This window comes from Nilaparvata lugens, chromosome 4, assembly GCF_014356525.2.
Source record: "Nilaparvata lugens isolate BPH chromosome 4, ASM1435652v1, whole genome shotgun sequence".
Classification (NCBI taxonomy): Eukaryota; Metazoa; Arthropoda; class Insecta; order Hemiptera; family Delphacidae; genus Nilaparvata; species Nilaparvata lugens.
Window position 1 is genome coordinate 37270209 of NC_052507.1, and position 10264 is coordinate 37280472.

A 10264-nucleotide genomic window follows, 5' to 3' on the forward strand; every position below is an offset into this window, starting at 1 on the left:
CGAGGTATCGGTCCCATTCATAAAAGACATCTGATAGCCATGAATGGAGAGCTGTCTGGAACTCCTTCCACTAAAACAGTGTATGTAGTAGCCAACCGGTTGCTCAGCTTCTAACTCACTATCCGTTCAAAATCAGTCTTTCAAGATCTTTCAAGTCAAACGAATGAATAGATTTGGAGAAAGTAGACAGTGTTCTGAAATTTTTATTCACACAATATCCTCTTCAATTTTGGTAGTTTGTATATATGCATAGATGTATTGGATGCATGAATGCATGGGATGTGCTGGAATGGGAATAATGTTTCAATTGGATATACTGAATTGAATTGATTAGTTTTGTACGTAGTCAAGGGGTGCCAGGAAAACAAATGTTAGAGTTTAGCTCGCTCGCGTATTGAAAATTATTTTTGAGAGAAACTCAAATCAACTAAATTAAGGATACTTGAATGCAATGAGTGATACAAACTACAGAGTTATAATACCTTATTTCTGATATCAATATTAATTACGCATATGAGCCAGTATATATTATTTCACACACTTTTTAACTGTTGAGAATTAAATAATAATGTCGAATGATATTGAAAGATGAGTTATTAAAAAGGGAATTTTTAAACTCAAAACAGATAAAGGTATCTGTTTGGATACAGAATGTATCTGAAAGGAATGCATTAACATATCGAATGTTCGCAACTTTATCTGATAATTATTCTAAAACGAATGTAATCAAAAACATCAGATTCTAAACTTTCCAGTTATATCTTTACAATAATTGACTGGTAGGAGGAGATAGCCCAATCGTGAAACACTGGACCTTATTCATTTTTTAATTTTTTTAATAATGCTTCTCATTGATGCATCCCCCTTCCATTGTAATACTTATTACGCCAACGTTAGCAAACTCATGGCTGTTTTTTTTTTAGATTCATTAAAGGTCGTGAGAAACCAGAAACCATGTACGAGAAAGCGGCTTACAAGCGTTTTTCAAGCACAGCATAAAGAAGGGATTGTCCATGTCAATTCATTGTCATTCTGTACAAGGGATGCTCTCAATTGCCCGATTGAATGAGAGGGATGATTGTAGCCTACTTACAAAAGACTGTCTTTCCACAATAGATGTGGGCGAGCAGACGAAACGCAGTCAATGTGGTCTATTGGCCACAAACGTGGAATTAACTGTCCAAATGTGTCGCTCACAATGCTGGAAATAAAAATGTCTTCTATTCGTAGTTCGTGCACAGATGTTTTAATCATTTAGTAAGTGGATGGTGGTGTGGACTGGGGAGTGTTCTTTATGAGGCTTTCAACTTACTTCCAGTGTCATTAGAATCAAATGAGAAAAGTAGTTAGATAAGTCCTCAAATGACAAATCCTTGAATAAGTGTCATGAGTCAGATTTGGTCGGTGCAGTAATAGTAGTCAAAATAAGGCAAGAATAAACTTCTCAACTGAATCAAATGTTTGGAAGTTTTTTTATCAATCAAAAATGGAAAAAATGATGTCATATTGTACAGTGTGAATGATGTGACAGTGATAGTAAAGCTACAAAACGTGAATCAGTACTCGATAAGAGTTTTCACTCGTATAGGCCTAGGCAATATTCAACAATGGTTCCATCCATTAAGGGGTTCCACAATATCAACAGAGATTTATTCTACAAATAAATTCAAATTTGATTTCTCTATTTGATAAAATAAGATTTTTCGATCAATAATTAAATAATCAAAAGGGCACTTTTCATAAACTTTCCGAAGGTAATAAGAAGCTTTGTGATCTGAGCGAATCCGTTTGCCAGTAATGGAATTGTCTGGAGTTGTATAGTGTTTTATTGTAAAAATTATGGATGTAAAAAGTATGGAAATCAATGATATAACTAAACACACTAAGAATATTATTCATTATTCATTCAGCCATTCTACACAACGTTCCACAAATACAAACATTTCAGTGAGTGCCCACTAAAAGTGCGTGCTTCAATGGCTCAATGCAATTGAGCCATAAATCATTTTTATTGAGGAATCGTAATTAATTTTTGAGTGATGATTTATGACAGAGAAATATTTGTCCGCGTCGTTTGGATTTATTGCATTGTCGGAATAATTTGATTTATCTAGCTAGGCGATAAAAATAAATCGAAATCCAGAGCCTGAAAGTAATGTGGAAGATTCAATGGTCTCAGTTTTAGAAGTTATTGAACTGAGAATAACCACTGTGATTAAATTAGTACCATCCGTATCACTCAGTCCAGACCAAAATTGAACTTGATAATAAATTACCATGTTTTGAATTGGATTATTTCCCAAGAGGTACGGTATATAGAGTTTCATATCAACATTGCTGATTGTCAATGTTACTACAGACTCAGAAGCAGCTGACAAAATCAAGATTTCCTTAAAAACATCTTATCATATGGTTTGCTTAACCAGCTAGTAATGAAAATATGCAGGACCATCAGATACAAAATTCAATCTTGTCATTCATAATAATGCGCAGTCTTAATTGATTTGGAAGTTGAGACCAATAACCTTTAGATTAATCCCAATCAAAATCAAGGATATTTATGCACAATTGATGGGTCATACAATAATTATTGTTCAGTTCATAATTCTTTTTCCACTGTTTCTTTTACTCTGTATGTTCTAACATCATCTACTCTATCTTGTTTTTATTGCTAGCTCTCTCTCCTCTTTCTTCGCTCTATTTTCCTTTCATTTCTTCTAAATAATTTTTCTATTCATCTTGCAGTTTTTTCCACTATCTCAGCCTCTTTCTAAGTTTTCTTTTTCATATTTCAATATTTTCTCATATTATACTATTTTCTGTCATCTTTCTCATCTTATCCTTCTCTTCCTTCCCTTCACGTTTCCTCATTTTGTTTTCCCCTTTCATCTTCTTCTTATTATCAAATATGAAATATGAATCTCTTTTACTCTCATTGCTCATCTGTTCATTGCTCTCCACCAATTCTTCTTGTCCCATACATAGTCTTCTTAAATAGAAGTCACAATACCATACCACTATACTCCATACTACTACTTCTTGAAAATGTATGCAGACCACTCAGAGGTAAAACCTCGTTTAGCCTCAACTTGAAGCTAAGAGGCCCTCAAGTATTATTGTAAAGTCAGACCCAACATCCAACACCAGTTCAAAACATCTTCAGCTTTTTTTACCTGGTTGACTATGACAATCAATTTGGAAGCAAGAACAATTTGTTCTGTCTTCGTTGATATTTTCACCCTGAATAATTAAAGAACAGCAAGTGAAAGATGAATTGTGATAAACGGTGTAACATTTATAATGCTTAATGCCTCTCCGCATCATAAGTCTACTTTCGTGTACAAAATCAATCACAGATTGTTGCTGAGATATCCAAGTTATTTATGTCACGAAGCCGAGAAGTCCCTGATCGCCCCCTTCTGGATTCGCACCTGCTTCAAATATTGTATTATATTACACAGGCAATTATAGGATAATATTTTTGATTTTTTTTCTACTCTTCTTCACTTGTATAATGTTGAAATATGGGTAACATAAATTATTGTCTCACCAATTTTTTAGTAATCATTTAATCACGATCGAAAAGATTATTCTAAATTTATATAAACTACAAATAGTATTATATAGTAGGTCTAAAATAGCTGAAGTACAATACCTCATGAGTGGAATACGATTATAAAAATAAATCAACAGTTAATGTCTAAGTGGAGATAGAATGGTTTCTCGTATCATATCACCTATATTGGAAGCGTTCAAGATTGTTGGAGATTTCTTGAACTGTGAATGATAAAACCTTGAAATTATAACTAAAAATATAACATAGTAGTTTGAACTTCTAAAAACAAATCATGTATATTGGTTATCATAAAATGTGCAATAAAGCTGACTTTTGACTAGATTCTGCTTTGTCGGTTAGTGGCAGTTGAATATCAGACTTTTATTGCGTTGAGTCGATCTTTGGATTATGCGTGAACAAGTGGATAATCGACTCTCTCTTCTTGAACAAAGACAGAAGAGTGTGGAGATGGATTAAGGGGAAGCGAATGAATTTCTAAACACAATAGGGTCCTTCAAATTTCCTTTTGCATTTGCCGCTCATTGGTTCTTCAGACTTCTTGTCGAAATAGGTTTGCCTATATGAAAGTAAACCCATTCCAAAGTGTTAGGTCTGTACCATATAACTAAATGAACGTGTAGGCCTAAAAGTAGTGTTGCCCGATTCTCTAACTATAACTTAAGAACATCGGGTAACATTTTCTATTGTAAATGCTATTGAAGAAATGCCGCTGGCATTGCGTGTTAATTTCAGGCTCTCGTAATAATTTAGACGCATCGACGAAAGTTCTTATGAAGTTATTCCTGGTAGCGTCACTTTTAATTTCCAGGGCTCGTTTAGTGTAAATCGTTTTGTATTTAATACATATAATTGTGTATTTGTAAATTTATATTCAGTATTTAATAAAGACCTAATATTCAAAACTGAATTTAACATCTTTCCGCTATAACAATGTGGGAATGGTAGAGTAATGACAACACTCAATAAAAGCAGAATGATGTTAGAAACTTGATTACATAGAACTCATTTATGAACTCGTAGATTCAATTAAAAAACATTGTCAATTTCTAGAAATTTGATTAAATGAAACACTATTTAGAACTCATTACTTGAGTTTTGTCAACTGCAAGGATTATTCAGATAGAGTTGGAGCACCTCAGAAATGGAGTTGGTGTATATTCTAGCACCAGTCAATATTTTCTAATGTGGATATGTATTGATGTGAAGTAATGCCCGATTACACATGGCCTGCACCTAGGTTCCGATTACGCATAAATAATAGAGATGCACGATAGCCCTAACGGCTGTATGTTAGGGGTTAGGTCACTAGTCAGGTCGTCAGGTAGGGGTTAGGTCGATTATTCAGAATTCAATGTTATTTCAAATGAGCAGGCCTCGTTAGAGTTGAATTTGCTCATCCCCAAATAAATCATATTTCTCATTTCAGTTTTGATACCGAGGCCAAAAACTGTCGGGCATGATTTATTCTGAAAAATATAGAAAGAAATAAACATCACAAATATCCTCACTGTTTCAACGAAAATATTGTTATTTATATAATGCTTTTAAGTTTAGGTTCAAGGAACTCTTTTAACTGTCATCCCCTCACTCTCATCCCTTCCCCACCAGCAGCCATTTTAATCGTCATTCGGTTTCCTGCCGTTCTATTCTCATTCGTTTCCTCTTTCTTTCTATCTCTCTTTTACCTACTTCATCCGTATTTCTCTGTTTCTCCTATGCGTCTTTACTTTGCGTTCAAAACTATTATAAACCCTCTCGCTTCTTTCTAGTACACCTTCTTTGCTCCCCATTTCTAAAAATAAGGCGCCCATCTTTCTCCCTGTTCTCAATGTGGAATAGCTGATTGGACGAAAGGTGTGTGTATGTGTGAAATGTAATGCACTCTGATTAAAAATTACTTTTATTGAAACCCTTAATTTATTCTAATATAATATGAATTACGGCATATCGATTATCGATTACAGCATATGCTGGAAATATTCTATTATGATGCGGTTATGTGAATATGCTATTACAGTATATAATATTGAATATGAGGGTAACCTATGTAAACGTTGATAAATACATACAAAAATCACAAAACCAGGTAATTTTGGTACGCCTTGTACCAAAAGTTTCATTTTCAAAGTTTCAAAGTTTCATTTTGGTGATTTGAAACCCATATTAATCAGAACCATCTTTTCTATTATTCTCGCACAGGTTTCTTGTGACTCATGGCCCCTGATTTGACACTATTCAGAAAAAAAGCAATCAAGATAACTCTACTAAATTTATCATTCACTTCCTCAACTCAACTTATTGGTATCAGTAAAAAAACTACAATATTAGATGCAGCAAACAGGTACTAAGAACACTCTTCAACAATTTTGTATGGCTCAAACTAAATAGTGTTCTGAGTAGGGAGTTTTTTTTTCAATTGGGGAGTAGCAAGATGACATTCTTAAAGCTGGAATAATGTTTGTATTTATTTTGATTTAGGTAGAAATGTAACAATATTGTGCTGAAAATGAGTTCCTGATGAATTCATTTCTTACCCAGATAATTCCTACGTAATTGTTGTTGTTTGATTGGAGTGATTTCTTAATCCACTTCCCACATCATCAAGAGAAGATTGATGTAACAACAAAAATGACAATCCATTTTTTAGAAGTCGGTTAGGTGGATGAATAAAATATCTAATCTGCAGCTCGATTGAAAACCATTAGAACGTATTTTTTATTACAATACTCCTGGATTTTCCTCTTTTGAAAAAAAAACAATTTAATAAGTCAAGTTAGTTTCCATTTGTTATTCTGTTGAGATTGAATAAATGCAGTTTCGCTTAACTTCCAACAATAGTCTCTGGCAGTGATGGAATTTTCCTCTCAGATTCATCTAATAATGATGAGAATCTTATTCCGCTTCTTCCTCCTTCCTTGAGACAAGATAATACACAAGAAACAATTGTCACAAATCGTAAAACTGAACGTTTTAATCATGATTCTATTCTTTTCTGATTATTTCTATCAGTCTGAACTGTGATGGAATTGATTGCATTGATGATATGTTAGTCGAACCCTGAAATTCAAGCAGAATTACTTATCTATGTTTATTATATTAACGTTTGAAACTTATTTTTTATTTTCAAGGTATCATGAATCGCAGATTGTTTTTACATAGAATATTATCATATTTATTAATATTACTCCATAAGTCATCGATTATTCTGTGAAATATGAAAATTCTAAATTATATTGCGGATTTCTGACGTTGAAGAATGAATCATTGCAATGTTAACTAAATTGCGACCACGAAACTTCATTTTTATTAAATAAAAATGTCCTGTATTCTAGAATAGCATACTACACATTATATCATTACATTCCAACACTTACAATAGTTCGATTCTCTTTTAATTCATTTTCTATCATCCTCAACTGGTAGAAATACTGAAGCTCATTTGATGAACTGTCAAGATTCCTTATGTCAATCTGACGACTATGGTGATGAAATATAATAGAATAATAAGGAGGGAGACAAGACTAACCTTTAAGTAAGGAGGTGGACAAGACTAAATAATAAACTATGTGTGTGGATGAGAAAAGATAGAAAAACTGAAGCAAAAAAGGGTCTAGTGTTTTGATGTAGAACACTGAGGGCAGAGAACAGTTGAGAAGGTTGAAGAACCTGGGAGAAGCCATATGGCACAACAGGGACTTGCACTATATTGTCACGAGTAGCAGAGCTAACATTTCGTGGAAATATTTCATTCATAGTGTATGACGTTGTATTGCTTCTGAGAAATTAATCTATTTTTCGTTTCTTTATGATCAACAGCTCAGCTCATTTTTAAACTAGGTTGCGAATAAACTATGAAAGAGTACTTAGTTGAGACATGTGAGCATATCGTGTTTGTGATAAAAGGTGAATACGTCCTGTGTAGAGAAGTATTGAAAACAGCGATCTGGCTTCCAGCAAAATCTCATAAGCCTTGACCGTTTCCCAAACAAAGAGATTAGCAATAATAATACATTCATATTACACTTTCTCAAATCCTGAGCAATTATTAGATGAGAAATTATGGTACAAAATATGTTAAACATGAGAAGATTCTATAAAATCACTTCACTTATGGCCTACTTCATTCAAATTAATAAAAACAATATAACAACTTGTAACTTGTAGCAATATTTTAACTTGAAAATGACTCATGGTCGAAACAAGTCGTTAAAATATTTTAAAGTTTGTAATAAAGGGTACTACAAGTTGTTATATAGTTTTTATTAATGAGAATATTTTTACTACGTTGATTGATTCTTGTGATGATTAATAGTCTAGTGATGGATTGAACTTAGTTGAATTTGGAACATTTTGCTTATCGGATGTATTGTATGGAATTTAGAATTTGCATGAACTACTACTATCCTGTTATTGTATAGCATTGCAAAGTAAGTGGAGTTTGTGGGAACAAAAAACTGCAAGAAGTTTTGTAAATTGGGAGTTCTTTTCATACAGTTTTTTTCATAGATGTGATAGTGACATAAGTTAGTAGGCCTATTGTCGATTAAAGCAAACTCTCTTCACCGAGCTCCAAGAACAATAATAGATTTGATTTCCAATTGTCAAGAATTACACTGACGAAAGAAAATAATATTTGAATAGTTATAGGATTGTTTAAAATCGATGGTTCATGAAAATTAATCCTACAAACGAGCAAAAATAGAATTAAATTTAAAAAAAATAAACCAACAACAAAGCTCTAAAACAAGTCAAACATTGAGAGTATCAAGAAAATGGTAACAAGAAAATGAAGTCTTTTATACTAATATGGAAAAATAATTTCTAATAAGAGAAAAAATCCGTGTTGTCATTGAGTCATTTATTCACACACATTCTCATTCATGAGTCATACATGCATGTAATGCATTATCCATGATTGGAATTGTATCCTCTGATACAAGAATTGGTTTTTCACATGAATATGAGAAAATTTTCTGACGAGTAGTCTAATAGAACCTTTTTTAAATGTATTTTGGGGCTCAACTACACATAACCAATTCTCAGTTCGAAATGTTTAGAAGAACTTTTGCGGGTAACTACGTACCTAAGACTTACGTAGTAGAATGAATTCGCTAAAAATTTAATATCATCTTTTAGAACGGATGAAATAAAAATGAAATAGTTGTACTTACAGGATATTGATAAGTCAATTTCTGGTTGATCCTAAGAAGCGCGGTGTCTGTGAAGGGAGCGTTCCTATGTGTAAGGCACTCAACACACTACACTCAATGCTCACTCAAGCACTTTCGGGCACTGACTAAACTGAATTGAATAAACTGATGCTTCTCCTACCCTTCCTACTTCTTCACTACTACCACCACTCTCTCAAGACTTGGGGTGCTTCCAGCACTACAAACAAATTCTCCCTCGTACTCTCTCACTTGTTCTTCCGCTCTTTCTCACACTTTCTTGCACACATGGTTGGGAAAGATTCAACAAAGTCTTCAGCTGTGGCAGGCACAAGCACCCTCTGGCCTTCAACTGATAGTTTGATAGACTCCTAGAAGTGTGCTCGCCTGCTCCTCCTCACTGAACAAGAGAGAGAAGTAGGAGAACAGGAGTGTTGAAGATTGAAAAAAAGAAATATGATGATAGAGAAGATTAGGGGGGAAGATGAACAGATAAAAAACAGGTCAACAGAATTAAGAATGGAATTGATTACTAATGTTATTGATAGAATAGGATATTTGGATGAGATAAAAAGAGAATATTGAGGAGAGAAAGCAACAGAAGTAGTGTTAGGTAGTGTGAGGAATAGAGAAAACTGGAGGATACCTGAGTAGAGGAGTGACGGAAGGAGAAGGAATAAGAGTATGGGGGTGCACAAAAGAACAGTCAGACAGTGAGGAAACTGAAGTGGAAGTGAAAGAGAAGATTGGGTTCATGAAGAGTTAAAATATTATAAGAATAGAAAGGAATATAAAATAACGTATAAGGAGGAGAAGTAGGAAAGGGAGGCATATAAGAATAAAAAAATTAATGGTAAGAACTATAATGAAAAGTGAGACAGAAGTATGAAGGAGTAGATTGGAATGAAATAATAGAGAATAGGAGTTCATACTTTTCTTTTCTGGAAATGGAGCGCTTTAAGGATGAGTAGAATAGAGGAAAGAAAAGAGAAGAACTAGAAGCTGAAGAGTATAAGACGTAGATGATAAAGTACACGATTGGAATTTTGAAATAAAATTCAGTATGGCATAGAATGGTGAGTATGAGATGAGATAATTATGTGAAGAAATTAAGAAAAGGAAAGAGAACGACGAAAAATGTGAGTGAATCAAGTGAAGAGTCAAACACTGGCCGGGCTCATCCGTCCAATTAGTCTCATTCACCAATTTATCAATGCTTACTCATTTATTTCACTGCACGATCGCCTTACTTATTCACCTCTTAAAAATTACTTCCTTCCAAATTTTTGGCTCAAACTTGAGACTTCAGGACTTTGCTTTTAAAATTCAGGTTCAGGCTTCTGAAATTTGAAAATTGTGAAATAATTGATGATGTTCAATTTGAATAAGCAAAGCTAATTTTGTAAAAATCTTTATCCTGTACTCCATCTTTGTTGCATCCTGTAGTGTTGCATTTTCCAGTTTGTTATACTCTGATTCATCAACATCATGTTGACTATTCTTCATTTATGTACTTAGG

General features: G+C 33.6%; 1 protein-coding gene across 10 annotated transcripts in view; it reads right to left on the reverse strand.

The window, feature by feature from the left end:
• LOC111062599 (fibroblast growth factor receptor homolog 1) overlaps positions 1-8926 on the reverse strand; it is a 66469-nt gene extending 57543 nt beyond the window's left edge. For 4 of the 10 annotated variants that reach the window (XM_039427413.1, XM_039427407.1, XM_039427416.1 and 1 more), the window contains exon 1: positions 8749-8912. The gene's annotated coding sequence lies outside the window, so the exon portion shown is untranslated. Of the gene's footprint in view, positions 1-8660; positions 8680-8748 lie in introns of those variants that run through there. The other 6 variants (XM_039427414.1, XM_039427409.1, XM_039427417.1 and 3 more) reach the window with 4 other exon arrangements.
• Positions 8927-10264: the final 1338 nt, after the last annotated feature.